Consider the following 14065-nt stretch of genomic DNA (forward strand, 5'->3'; position numbering starts at 1 on the left):
GAGGATGGAGAGCTGCTTCAAGACTTTTCAGTGCTCGGCGGAGCAGCAGATTGATACCCTTGATTTCTTGCTGGAGGGTGGTGCGCGCAAGTGGTGGAGGTCTACCTCTGCACCGATAGTTCAGCGACAGGGTCGAGTTCTTTGGGCCGATTTCCGAGCCGCTTTCATGCTGCTTTACTTTCCGCCAGCTCTTCTGCAGACCAAGGCGATTGAGTTGATCAATCTGAAGCGGGGAAGTTTGTCTGTTGATGAGTATCAGCAGAAGTTCTTTGAGTTGCTTCCGTATGTTCTGCATGTCAGTGACAATGCTATGGCCAAGTATAACCATTTTCTTCAGGGCCTCAATCAGGAGATTTATGATCGGGTTGTTGTCTGCGATGATCCGACATCGTATGAGGGTCTTGTGAATCGTTGTCGCCAGGCTGAGGGCAGTTTGCTGAGTGGTCGAGCCATGCAGTCTGCTCGTCCTACTAGTTCTTTGGGTCCCCGCGCCCAAGCATTCAAGAAGGCTGGATCTACTTCTTCTTCCTCTGGATCTGGAGGAATTCACCATTTTGGGAAGAAGAAGGGCCCGTGTCAGCATTGCGGGAAGGATCATCCGACGGAGCGTTGTCGCAAGGTTGCGGGTGCTTGTTACAAGTGCGGTGAGATGAGCCACATGAAGAGAGATTGTCCACAGACGGGCGGAGGATCAGGATCTGGTTCTCAGGCTTCAGTTCATCAGAGGCCACAGCAGGGACAGTCTACTCAGGGTTCTAACCTCCGACCGCGTACTCAAGGGCAGGTCTTTGCTCTTAACCAGGATCAGGCGGCTGAGGAGAACGAGAGAGTTATCGCAGGTGTGTTTTTATTATGTGGATTACCTGCTTACGTTCTCATTGACACTGGTGCATCTCATTCATTCATATCTGCGAGATTTGCTAAGCGTCATGCATTACCTTTCACTTCTTTGGACGTTGTGGTATCTGTTTCCACACCGATGGGTCATTCGGTGCTAGCTAAACGTCTAGTTTTGGGTTGTCCTCTAGAGTTTGAGGGTAATGTTTTAACTGCTAATTTGATGATTCTTGTGATGGAGGATTTTGATTGCATTCTGGGAATAGATATGCTGACTGTGTTTAGAGCTACTGTGGACTGTTATCAGAAGTTTGTGCAGTTTCGTCCAGTTGAGGGCGACAGTTGGTTTTTCTATGGAGAGGGAGCGCGACCCCCGATGCCCGTGGTTTCTGCTCTGAAAGCCTGTCGTGCTTTAAAGTCGGGCGGGGAAGGCTACCTTATCTATGCTATTGATTCATCCGCAGATAGTGTCGGTATCAGTGACATTCCAGTGGTTTGCGATTTTCCGGATGTTTTTCCCGAGGAGATTCCTGGTTTTCCTCCCGTTCGGGAAGTGGATTTCGGCATTGATTTAGTGCCAGGCACGGCACCAATCTCTAGAGCTCCTTATCGTTTAGCTCCATCGGAGATGCAAGAATTGAAACAGCAGTTGCAGGATCTTCTTGACAAGGGGTATATTCGACCCAGTGTGTCCCCGTGGGGAGCACCAGTTCTTTTTGTCAAAAAGAAGGATGGTTCTATGCGGCTCTGCATAGATTATCGGCAGTTGAATCGTGCGACGATAAAGAATAAGTATCCGTTGCCACGGATTGATGATTTATTTGATCAACTGCAAGGTACCTCTGTGTATTCCAAGATTGATTTAAGGTCTGGTTATCATCAGCTTCGAGTTCATCAGGGAGATATATCGAAGACTGCATTCAGGACCCGGTATGGGCATTATGAGTTTCTGGTTATGCCTTTTGGGGTGACGAATGCACCAGCAGTTTTTATGGACCTGATGAATCGGGTATTTCGGGATTTCTTGGATAAGTTTGTTGTGGTGTTTATAGATGATATCTTAATCTATTCGCATGATCAGCAAGAACACGTACAACACTTAAGGATTATTTTACAGACACTTCGCGAGAATCAGCTTTATGCGAAGTTGAGTAAATGTGAGTTTTGGATTGACAGGGTTGTATTCCTTGGTCATGTCATTTCTAGCAAGGGAGTTTCAGTTGACCCGAGCAAGGTGGAAGCGGTATTGAACTGGTCGCGTCCGACGACAGTAGCCGAGATCCGCAGTTTTCTGGGATTGGCTGGGTATTATCGCCGTTTCATTGTCAACTTCTCTCAGATTGCTAAGCCACTCACTCAGCTCACTCGGAAAGATGTTTCATTTGAATGGACATCAGAGTGCGAAGAGAGTTTCTTGGAACTTCGCAGACGTTTGACATCTGCGCCTGTTTTGGCTTTACCGTCTGGATCTGGTGGTTTCAGTGTTTACACCGATGCCTCTTTACAGGGACTAGGGTGTGTTCTGATGCAGAATGAGCATGTGATTGCTTATGCGTCGAGACAGTTAAAGCCTCATGAGGAAAACTATCCTGTTCATGATCTGGAATTAGCAGCGATCGTTTTTGCTTTGAAAATCTGGCGCCATTATCTGTATGGTGAGCGATTTGAGATCTTCACTGATCATAAGAGTTTGAAGTATCTGTTCACTCAGGCTGAGTTGAACATGCGTCAGCGTCGTTGGATGGATCTACTCAAGGATTACGATTGTGAGATCAAGTATCATCCAGGATCTGCGAATCTCACGGCCGATGCTCTTAGTCGCAAGGTGAGATTATCTGCTCTTCAGACTTGTGCTGTATCTGGGATTATTCAGGATTTCTGTTCGATGGGATTCAATTGTATGCATCGGAAGGGAACGGAGAGTATCCGTATAGCTACTATTTTGTCTGAGCCAGTTTTGTATTCTCGGATTAGATATGCTCAGATGTCTGATTCTAAGATTCAGAAATTAGCTCGGTTGGCTGATGGAGATAATACTTCTGGATTCCACTATCAGTCCGAGGGTCTTTTGTGCTTATCTGTTCGTGTTGTTGTACCGGAAGATGACACTTTGAGGGAGGAGATTTTGTCCCAGGCTCATCGTAGCAAGTTGAGTGTTCATCCGGGGAGCAACAAGATGTATAAAGATTTGAGGACTCGATTTTGGTGGAAAGGTATGAAACGTAATGTTTATCAGTATGTCTCCAAGTGCCTAGTCTGTCAGCAGGTGAAGGCTGAGTATCGACGACCCGGAGGTTTGTTACAGAATCTTCCTATTCCGGAGTGGAAGTGGGAGCATATCACGATGGACTTCGTGACTCACTTGCCTATGTCTGTGGGGAATAGAGATGCTATCTGGGTGGTAGTGGATCGACTTACTAAGTCTGCCCATTTTCTTCCGTATAACAGAGATTTCACTTTCGATCGGATGGCACGGTTGTACATTCAGGAGATTGTACGGTTTCATGGTGTGCCCGTGAGTATCGTTAGTGACAGAGATCCTCGATTTACATCTAGATTTTGGGGCAGCTTTCAGCAAGCTTTGGGCACTACCTTGAGTTTGAGTACTGCGTATCACCCAGAGACTGACGGTCAGTCAGAGAGGACTATTCGTACTCTTGAGGATATGTTGAGATCTTGTGTGATGGATTTCGGGCCAGCTTGGCAGGATCATCTGCCGCTGATAGAGTTTGCATACAACAACAGTTTTCATAGGAGTATTGGTATGTCTCCGTTTGAAGCATTGTATGGTCGACGTTGTCGTACTCCTCTGTTCTGGGAAGAAGTCGGAGAACGACAGGTCGAGGGTCCAGAATTGATTCAGCAGACCATGGACAAAGTTCTTGTGATCAAACAGCGGATTAAGACTGCTCAGGATCGACAAGCGAGTTATGCGAACACCAAGCGCAGACCTCTTCATTTTGATGCAGGCGAGAAAGTGTTTCTCAAGGTATCACCTTTTCGGAGGATTCTGAGATTTGGACTCAAGGGTAAGCTATCTCCGAGATTCATTGGTCCTTTTGAGATCTTAGAATGTGTGGGAGATTTGGCCTACAGATTAGCTTTGCCACCGTATCTGTCTAGTGTTCACAATGTGTTTCATGTGTCCTTGTTGAGACGATACGTAGCGGATGAGTCTCATGTTTTGCATCCGACAGAAGTTCAGCTGAATCCGGATTTGTCTTTCGTGGAAAGACCGGTTTCGATCTTAGACCGGAAGGATAAGGTACTGCGGAATAAGACTATTCCTCTTGTCTTAGTGCAGTGGCAGCGCCGAGGTACTGAAGAAGCTAATTGGGAACTAGAGAGTCGCACGCGGTCAGAGCATCCAGAGTTGTTCTAGTTGTAGTATTTTCAGTTATGATTGTAATTTCAGTTGTGCTTTCAGTTGTAATTCATTCTTAAGTTGAATGTATTGTTGTTCAGAATTGTCATTCTTCAGACTCGATTTCGCGGACGAAATCCTTTTTAGGGGGGGAGAATGTAGTATCCCGATGCCTAATTTGAGTTAATTATTGGATTAAATATATTTCGGTGGGATCGGAAGGACCGAACAGAGTTCGGATCGTCCGAAGCGGGTTCGGATCGTCCGAAGAGGGTTCGAATCGTCCGAAGACATGTGGCTGGACACGTGGAAGACATGCAGAGTTCGGATCGTCCGATCAGGGTTCGGATCGTCCGAAGACAGGTGTCTGGACACGTGGAAGACATGCAGGGTTCGGATCGTCCGATAAGGGTTCGGAAGGTCCGAAGTGTACAGTGGATCGGATCGTCCGAAGTGGATCGGATCGTCCGATCGTTGTCTATAAATAGAGGCGCGAGGCTTCACTTTTTACTCGCCAATTCCGAGTGTTCCAGAGCGTTTTAGTCGTTTCTGATGGATTTCTAGTCTTTTCCCGAGGTTTAGGCACTAGCGGGGAGCTACTAGTCTTGTAGCGGAGCTGTGCTCTAGTTGGGAGCTAGCGGCATCAGTGGGCTGACTACGGACGCAGGCTTGATTCTAGGGCTGATTGCTAGGATCTACTGATTTGAGGTACGAAAGTACTATCCGAGATAGCAGGATTGAGTATGCTTTACTATGTGTTGCATGTTTATATGTGCATTATTATCTGTCATATGATGCATGGTTTATTATGCGGCATTTGCATAATCATGTTGAGCCTGATTATCTTTGAGATAGCCTGTTGAGAGGGTGCTCAGCCCTCGTTTGTTGTGGATGGTTGGACCCCGTTGGCCGACGGTGGTCAGGTCACCGGTATATCCACAGGTTTATTTTGGTATGGGAGCCACCTCCTGGTGCGACGGCGCAGAGTGCTACATACCTTGACGTCATTTACCTGAGCAGTATTTCGATATACCCAGATCCTGGTATCCAGTACATTTTGCATACATGCATGTCATAGTCTTGTATACTCATGCTTTCGGTGCTGAGCGTTTTATGCTCACGTCCTCGGTTTATCTCTGTTTTGGACACCCTATTCGATGGGGCAGGTCTCAGGTTGGACGGTCCAGGAGGGAGTGGACAGGGAGCTGGCAGAGGTTGACTTGTAGTTGTTGGTATTTGTTCTTGATATTTAGTTCGATCTGGTTGTTTAAGTATTTTGTACTTACAGATTCGATTGGGTTATATTACTGTTTTTCCGCTGTTTACCTGATTCAGTTTAAATGTTAAATTTTGCATGCTTAAGTTCTGATTAATAGGTGATTCTGGAACGGGTCACTACATGGATTCTCAAGAATCGTGTACACAGAATGCAGTATTCTCACTAAATTTTCATTATTATGACCAAGAGTGAGTCATTCATTCTGTTCATTTTTTATTTTCATCATTTAATTTTATCATTATTGTTGTTAGATATGAGAAATTAAATTTGAAGAATGTTTTAAATATTTGCACTTTTTAATATGACCTAGAGTTTGATCAGATTTATATTTATAAAAATATATATTTTAAGTATAAAATTTAATATTTTTTTAATCAAATCAAATTAATAAGATTCATTTATGTTTTATTTTTTTGACGAATAAAATCAAATGTAGCTTGTTATTATAAAATATACTTAATATAAATATAAAATTACTAAAATGTTTTAGTATTATGATTGTATTTGAAGTAAATTACTAAAATATACCTAAGCGAAATAATATTTTTCATATATTTTAAAAGCAAATGATAGGTGCACAAATATACATTCTATACTATTCTTGATTTTTTTTAATTTCTTTTTGTTTTCCATTTGTTCTCTAACTACTAATATGACTAACTAATTTAAGAATATATACATATAAGTTAATAAAATCTTAAATATATATAAAATAACCCAAATAAGTATAAATATTATGTATAGATAAATTTTTAAAAAAATATTTTAATTCAATAAATAAAATTAAATTTTTATTTTTTTCAAATAAAATTAAATATTTAAATTTATTAATATATTCGGGTCGGGTCGGGTCGGGTCGGGAATCCGTCGGGTATATCTTATATTCCCGATCCCTTTCCCGATTCTGAGCGGTTCGGGAAAAATCCCGACCATTCGGGTCGGGAAAAATTCGGGTCAGGAAATTTTCGGGTCGGGCCCGGGTCGGAAGTCGGGAAGGGTCGGGAACTTTCTGATTTTTGCCAGCCCTACCAGGGACAACATCTAAGCTCGCTAAGAGGGTGATTAATGCTGATAGCATGATATTGAAAAGCTTGGTCTGACAGTATGTTTTTCACCACTTGAATTCAGATTTATGGGATTAGAACATTCTGAATGTCTGAATGTCTGATATTGAAAAGCTTGGTCTGACAGTATGTTTCTCCATGATGGACAGTTGGAGGAGTCGTTGTACTTGTTGAGGCCATTTTAGTTCGGATATCGTTTTAAGATTGTTGGTATGGTATTCTTTTGAGTTGGGAAATTTGGGGATAGATATGGTTGAACCAAATGGCTAGGAGAAAAATAGTCGAGGCAAGAATTTGTCTCTTTTTCCTTAAAACGATATTGTCCCGCCCAGATGCTCACGGTTGTTGGCAATTCGTTTCCCAAGATACAACGACTACGACTTTAAAATAGTAGCACTACAAATTTTAAAGCCACACGAACTTGAGATGTTTAGAACGCTATCAAGATGGTATGAAAACTTTCTAATTTCGAATTCTAAGCATTAAACTTAAAAATCCAATTCCAAGAGTTTATATCTTGCAAAACTTGGATTTAAGCGCAAATGCTTAAAAAACTCAAAACTAGAAGACAACTCTCAAATTTAATCCCAAAGTTCGAATTAAGCGTATAAGCTTAGAAAATTCAAACTCAAGATTTTATATCTTGAAAATTTGAACTTTAAGCGCTAGTGCTTAAAATTCGCATAAAGAATTAAACTTGAGAGAGAAGGAGAAGAAGAAAAAATAGTGCAATCAAATGAAATGTGGGAGGTCCTATTTATAGAAAATGAAAACTCTTGAATCAAAAAACATGCATTTTGGAAGCATCATTTCAATACAAAAGACATGGCCTTTCGGCCATGTCCAAATTCAATTCATGAAATCACACAGCCATTGGCCGTGTGATTTCAATATTTTTTTTTAACTTATATATATATATATATATATATATATATATATATATATATATATATATATATAATCATTTCGATTCAATTTTTTCATTCGATAAAATTTGAACTCAATTAATTTTTCATTCACCTTTATTGATAATCGAGAAATATTTCCGTTCACTATTTAGCTCGTTCGAATTATTTTATCGATTCTAAATGAGTACAAAACTCATTTTTTCCTAACACGGTTTTTTATCGGTATTTCGCTTTGCGTTTTTCCCTCGGATTCATTCGAATAGGGTGTTCCTCACTCGGTTTTTCTTTGAAAGACCTTGCTTTTTCCCCACGGTTATTTGTAGTGTTGTTGTTTTTAAATATTGCTTTACGATTTTCTCGGCTACTTTGTTTTTGATCTAACGCTTAGCCTCGACACCCAAATATCTAGGTTATGTTTGCCATGCGATTTTTTTGTGCTTATTAATGGGATTGATTTTATTTGTTATTGACCATAAGGATTCGATCTCCCAACTATCTGTAGCGTTGTTGTTTTTAATGATTGTTTGCTTATGCTTTGCGGTTTTTGGAGCCTGTTTTAACGCTTAGGTTTCTAGGATTCATTTGAATTTGGTGTTCCACGCTCGGTTTTTTTGGAATGACTTGTTTTTTTCCCCGGTTATCTGTTTTAACGCCTAGCTCTGGCAGCCAAACCATATATCTTTGATTTAATTTAAGAATTATAGTTTCACCTATGCTGATCAAAGGGTTGTATATTTTTTGTTATTCATTCGCAAGAATTGATTTTATTATATTCAACGAACACACACACTTAAACTATTTGGTTTATTTCTATTTCCCTTATAGAGAAAAAGCTCGACTCCCTTTGTTTTTACAAAGGAAAAATACAATCCTTTTAGGAAACATTGAAAAACTCAGGCTTAGATTGCTTTATGATTTCAGGGTATAAATTATTTTGTTTGCTTAGCCTACTACTGATTTGTTAGATTGGTTAGCTTAACTAATTTGTTATTTTGTTGACATATCCAGGTTCAATTTGAATTTGCTATGTTGAGGTAGCTGTTTTTTCCTTAAGAAGCTTAACCAACTGAAACCTATGGTGATTTCCTCTACTCGTACTGCGTGCAGGTTCGATCTTTTATTTTTGAGTTATTAGTTCATCTTCTATTACTCTTTACTTTGTTGTTATATATGTTGGTTTTTTTGTTCATATTTGTTATTATTATTTTGTTATAGAGAGCCTTTATTTATTATCTTTTGTGTTACTAAATCATAGTTCATAGCCCAAATTGTTTTTGGTATAACCTTGTCATATTGCTTAATATTATGAATTAGCTACGATGCCGCGGCAAAAAAAAAAAAAAAAGAAATCTCAGTAGATATAAACAATCCTAATAACTTTCGTAAATGAAAATTTGTTTGTCCAAATGATAGTAGGTTTGAAAAAAAATTCAGCGAGGATAAAAAAAAGAAAGCCATAATTTGCAAAAGGGTGATGTAGAAAATAATATGGGTGACCTATTATTGTGTATAGCAAATGGTCTAGATGTAATTCCGGCTGTGCCAGATTGTAAATATTGTGGTGCCAAACGCATATATGCTGAGCCACCGACATTTTGTTGATCTTCAGGAGAAATAAATCTTTTACCTTCAGAAATGCCTTCTGATTTGATACAACTATATACTGGCAATGATGACGACACAAAGGAGTTTAATATGTGCGTTCGTTGCAATGCCTAAATAACTTTTCTAATGTTCTTGGTATACAATTTCTTTCTGTTTGATATATCTATTTTTAACTATTTCAAGTTATATATAATTTAACATTTTATTAATGACTTAACTACTAGCTAATTTGTTTCGCTTCTTTGTACTTTTAGTCAATAAATGACATATATAACCTTTCAGTCATACTTATGCCGACTAAATCTCAACATATGGTATAGCTTTTGCAAATATATTGTTGTTTAATCTTACCTACGAACAATAATTTCTGTTCGTTAAGGGGAAAAAAATTTAATCAAATCCCCACATTTTCACCAGCTGTTTATTTCTATTAATCTAAATTAGTATGATTAGATTTCTAGCCTTTTTCTTTTATGATAGATTAAATTTCTACGAATATACACCAACTAATAAACTCGATTCTAACTCACCTTACCGCTGTCTTTGTTTTCTTCAGGTACAATCCCACAAGCGGAAACCAGGAATGAAATTATCTTGCAGTAATAGAAACATAACTAAGCTTTTTGGTTTTCCTAGACATGTGCTATCTAAATACAGTTCATCGAATTTATGTAAATTAGCATGCTATTATGATGTTTAAACTTTATTAATATTTTGATAACAATATTCAATAACGTATAGCTTGTCACTTAGCTTTCCTAAAAATATCAATATTCACAAAAACTAAAAAAATGAAACTTTTGGTTTATAAATACATAAAAATTCCTTTAGGTACTGTAGGACCGAGTGCTTACCGCTTTACCAAAAGCTATAGTTGGTGGTAATGGTGCAACTCAAATCTTTTAAACCGCACAGCAGCTCAAGCAGCACGGTTCGATCGCTCTACCAAGCAAGGACAATTATTGCACCCAACAATCTCCCTCCCAATAATTGCACTCCTTGCAATCAATGGGAATCGAACCCGTGACCTTGGCTCTGATACCAATTGTAGGACCGAGTGCTTACCGCTTTACCAAAAGCTATAGCTGGTGGTAATGGTGCAACTCAAATCTTTTAAACCGCACAGCAGCTCAAGCAGCACGGTTCGATCGCTCTACCAAACAAGGACAATTATTGCACCCAACAGGTACCTACAAAGCTTTTTACACACTTCATTATTTAACCAACTTAAAAAATTCTATAAATGTCACCCATTTTAAAAAAGGCTTATATAAATACATATATACAAATATGAATACATATTTAGCGTTTTTTAATTATAAACAAAATTTACCATTTACCATATACGAAATTGGACAAACACCTAACAACATTTATCATTTACCGCATAAAACCTTGGGTCAAAACATCAAAAAATTTGAGGTCCCTATACCTAGTATAACATAATCTTTATAACAAATATAAATTATAATGATCATTGGTTAACATTTGTCAAATTATTAGAGCTTTTGCATATGATATTTTAATATTTTTTATTTAATTATTTTGAAATTTAACTAACTAATTCAACAAATACAAAAACTAACATTTTTATGAAAGTTTCTTTGGTTATATTTCAAATTTTCATGGTGAAAATCAAAATTTTAGTTTAAATTTTTTATTTAATATTTATTTTTGAGTTTATTTGATATTTACTATATAATCTTATGCAATGTGTATTTCATTACACATGTTGATTTATTTATTATTTTAAAATTATATTTAACAAGAAATTAATAGTCATCGATGTAGTTTACAAAATATCGATTATGATATGAAATTAATTATATATGATATAGAATTATAAAAACAAAAAATAAAAATTTCCGTAGGAGGATAAATATTATTTAAATTGAATATTATAGGTTATATTTTAATATCAATATTATTATTTCATTAGTTTTAATATCGCTTTGATGAGTTAGTTACAAGTATTTTAAATTGATACTTATTTGTCATTAGTGCGCTTCACTTATGTAAATTATAATTTATGCATTTATAAAATCCATAATTTGGTTGATTTTCAGGTCATTATGCCTTATATGTTATTCGTCTAATACGACAATATATTAAACTCAGATTAATAACAAAATTATTCAAATTATTTTTTATAAAATAAATTTTTTAATTTTTATTATATAATTGGTATTTGCTTCATGCTATTACATATAAAAGTGTAAATCATCAGCTTTGTTTTACAACTATAAAAAGATAAAAATTACCTCCTTGTCAATAAAAATAAAAAAATCAATAAAGATATATGTATCAAATTATAATTTCTGCTATCATAATTTTATATTTATTTTATCTAACATATAATTAAAGGTTATTGAATTATAATTGAAATATACATTGATTGTAGTAAATTATATCATTTCAAAAATAAAATGTAACTTTCATATTAATATTATCAAATAATTCATCTTCATAATATCTATAAATATTTTATCCTTTTAATTTTCTCTTTACATGTATTTTTATAATTTTAATGCAATTTTATAATTATATTTTTAGTGTAATTTCTAATTAAGTAATAAATTATAGTATCACAAGAATATATATGAAAAAAATTAACTATAAATGCAATAGTAGAATAATATGATAAATATAGAATAATATGATGTTTAGTACTAACATATTTTATAGTTTTTTTTTAACTAAAAATTGAAAATAAAGAATTTAATAAACTATTTAGGAAAATTTATATCAATAATTATTGAAGCTAATATATAAATAATCTCATAAAATATGAATTTCTTAAAAAAATTCAGAGAGTTTAGGCTATGATAAGAGAATTTAAATAGAAATTTTAACAAAATTATATATCAGACAAATTTATAAATTCAATACACAAAATTTGGTATTATTTGAAACATCTATTGATATTGTTTAAGATTTAGATATTAAGGGTCTAAAAGTAAACCTGATGTTGGTTCTCAAAAACAGTGAAATCAAAATTGGAACTAAGATATTTTCTTGGTTTCAGTTCTAAAATCAACTCTCATAATATCTATATATATTTAAGGCATAATTGGTATTAAAAAAAAATTAGCTTCATTATCTCAGATGTTGTATAATTATTTGTATCAGAAGGCTTGATGAAAATATAAATTATGTTTTTTTAATAAGTTTTCGTTGACTAATTAAAATTATAGATTATAAAACATATATTTATTCATATATATTTTTCTTTCAAGTGAGATAAAAACTATCCAGATGAAAATTTACAATGTAATACATATATAATTATAATTTTAAAAGATAGTAAAAATTAAAAAAATATGTAAGAAAATTTGAAGAAAAAAAATTAACTATAACAAATGTATGTGTTATAGGCATTATTATTTTATTAAATTATATAACTAAAAATTTACATGCATTTGATCATCAAAATCAATCATTAATATAAAAAAATCTTAAATATGTAATGCATGAAAAGATATATTAATGAGCAATTAAAAGACATAGGAAATATTCTGACAGGATCGATTAGGGGGACCATCTTTGAGCTATAATAGCTCGATTCTTGAAATATTGAACACTGATTAAATAAATTGAGTTTGGTTTTCAAACCAAACGGAAGACACTCAAAATAATCCTTTGTAAATATCAATTAAATATTTTGTAAACCATTTAAAATATATGTAAGTTGAAATGAGTAAAAATATTTTGGTTGAAGTATTTTATGAAACACTTTGTATGCAAGATTTTGATATTGGAAGAACATATAAAATTCTTCAATAATGCATCTTTAAAAACAATGGAAATGATAAGTAAATGTAATAAATAAATAGACACGAATTTGTTTATGGATGTTCGGAGATTAACAACTCATACGTCATCTCTTTTTCCCTTTGGGAAGAATCCACTAGAAGACTTTGATTTATACAACATCTTGTACAAACTCATTTCAACTTAGGACTTATCTCTTTCCTAATTAAAACTCCTAGCACACTCTCGATTTCAGGCCGCAACCTCACAATCTGCATAATGTTTAACGTCTTCTATGCCAAGACTACAAACACAGTCTTCAATTTCTTTGTGTGAAGAATCACTCAGCTAATTTTTGAAGTTCATTTCTCTTGTATATATGTGAGTGATTGTGTGTGAGGAATTTATCATTTACAATGTACATCTCAAATGTATCCTCATACAAGGGATTGTGCTCTCAACTAGCAGATTTCTTTATGCTAATTGCTCATGCTTTGAATCCTTGTCAAAAGCTCTTATTTGATCTTCAAGATGTTGTATTTATAGGCCCCAACAATGATATATGCATTAGATACAAGAATATGACTGTTTGAAAAGTTTCTGTACAGTTTCTGAAATTGCGATGGTCAAATTCGCCTTGTTGGACATTTTCATGAGCCTAAACTGATCAACTATGGTCAACTGGTCAGCAACTCAACTGATCAGCAGCTCAACCAGTCAGCAGGTCAATCTGGTCAGCAGTTCAATCGGTCAGCAGGCCAACCTGGTCAGCAATTCAATCGGTGTGATAGGGACCCACTAGTTTTTAAATCCCCGCTTATTCCGCTAACACCGGATAAGCCGCATCTATCTAATAGTGGACGGGCAAAGTAAGTTCAATGGATTGAATCCAATAAAACAGAATGAAAAGCCCGGGTGGAAGCACAAAAGGCGCTGATTTCAGCTTGTGCAGAACCAATAACTTCACCATCATTTATCAGTATTTAAGCTTTGATTCAGACTTTAACTTATGAAGATGATTTGTAGATCATCGTCTTATCTTTCCAATGCATACTGAATCTCTTCATTCTAATAACCGAGCTGAGAAATATGATCAAAATACTGCAACTGTTCATACTCAACTGATTGATATTTTTGTGCAATCAGTTTGGTAATTCAGCGAACAGTTTGGCCTAGATAACATCCGATTTTGCCCAACCGACTTGCAATATGAATTGTTCCAAATTGAGTTTTCTGATTAGTCAATTTAATAGATCGT

This window comes from Primulina eburnea, chromosome 1 (assembly GCF_022965805.1).
Source record: "Primulina eburnea isolate SZY01 chromosome 1, ASM2296580v1, whole genome shotgun sequence".
NCBI lineage: Eukaryota > Viridiplantae > Streptophyta > Magnoliopsida > Lamiales > Gesneriaceae > Primulina > Primulina eburnea.